This window comes from Ceratotherium simum, chromosome 19 (assembly GCF_057802395.1).
Source record: "Ceratotherium simum simum isolate JZ-2026a chromosome 19, ASM5780239v1, whole genome shotgun sequence".
NCBI classification, from domain to species: Eukaryota; Metazoa; Chordata; class Mammalia; order Perissodactyla; family Rhinocerotidae; genus Ceratotherium; species Ceratotherium simum.
This window is the reverse complement of record NC_141918.1, coordinates 18,079,705-18,081,394: the sequence shown is the minus strand read 5'-3', so window position 1 is coordinate 18,081,394 and position 1,690 is coordinate 18,079,705.

Here is a 1,690-nt window from a genome sequence, read left to right as displayed (position 1 = left end):
TAGAACCAGGGCCCCTTTTTTATTGTATTTGTGCAACTAATTTTATGAACATGAATGCATTTCTTAACTTTTATTTCTGTAGATTGTACTTCTTAGATTTTGATGCTTTTTTAAACCCCAATTCCATCATGTGTTAGCTCATCTTTTTTTTTTATAGATTTAATAAGAAAGCTATTAATATGTTCATTCAAAACAGTGAATGAAAGTTAAAGACCCATGACATTGGTATCAGAATATACCATGCACCTTGCTGGTACCAAATCCATTTATGTGATGTATACTCCTGGAAATTTAGGGAAGAGCCTTATAAGTACAATCTCCTATTACACTAAAAACTATTCTATTGAATTGCTTTATTGGCACCTTTTAGCATGTTTTCTTAACCAACTACAAACCCTTGACTAAATTCAGCATGTATTTCTCTGGATTTTACACAAAATTAACAAGACTTTAAAAATGTCATGGAGAAATTAAAATCCTAGATATTGTGTTTATAGTTGTTACTTTATATACAATCCTTGGAAAATGGAAATGAGGCTAGTTTAGAGTTATTTTTTACAGGTATCCCATGTTTTTCTTTATTCTTGATCCTTTCAAATGTATACGTAAGAGAAATAAAATAATCTGAGAGTAAATCTCATTGGAAATCCCTGTAAATACATGCTAGGGAGTCACTGAGGAGAACATGGGGAAAGATGGGATTTATTTGATTTTTCACAAATGGAATCCACTACTGAAAATTAAAGTGCTGTAATAGTTCCAAAAATTGAGAATTATTCAATCAAGAATGAAATTTGGACACTACTCTAGGAAATACTGAAACCAGGAGTTATTTGTTGCCAAAACCTCTCAAGTTCTATGGAAATAGCACATCCAGTGACAGAGGAACACATTTGATAACAATATAACAGCAAAAAACAGTGGAAATATAGTTAATTAAGAGTGGCAGGTGAAGGGAGGGCATAAGATCCTATTGTTGAGGCAGAAAGCCTCATTCGTTTTGGTGGAGCCAGAAGTCAGACCCTGGCATTTGGACCCCAGAGTCTGTGTTCTGACATCACCATACTCCTTGCTTGTAACTAGTATCTCAATGTAGAGACAGAAGGTGGTGATCTGCTTGGAAAAGAGCTGTATGAGGAATCCAGAGATTACAGTTAGAAAAGGGGTGCTTAGGGCCTGCCTGGTGGCTCAAGCGATTGGATGCATGCACTCCCCTGTGGCGGCCTAGGGTTCGCCCGTTCGGATCCCAGGCGCGCACCAAGGCACTGCTTGGCAGGCCGTGCTGTGGCGGCGTCCCACATAAAGTGGAGGAAGATGGGCATGGATGTCAGCCGACGGCCAGTCTTCCTCAGCAAAAAGAGGAGGGTTGGCAGATGTTAGCTCAGGGCCGATCTTCCTGACAAAAAAAAAAAGAAAAGGGGCACTTAAAAAATGACCTATATCATTAACACATTAAGCACTCATTATCGATCATTATCATTTAATCATTATCAATTAATTATTATCAGACTGGTACAGGTAGATTCTTCTAACCACATCTAAATGAAAGAATAAAGAACCCAATAACTTCTGAGGATCTGCTATTAATACCAGAAATGCCAAATAAATTGTATCCCTGTTTAACACGTGTTTGACAAATTTTGTTTTATTGTATACATTACAGGTATAATAAGAAATAAAATTATGCTTA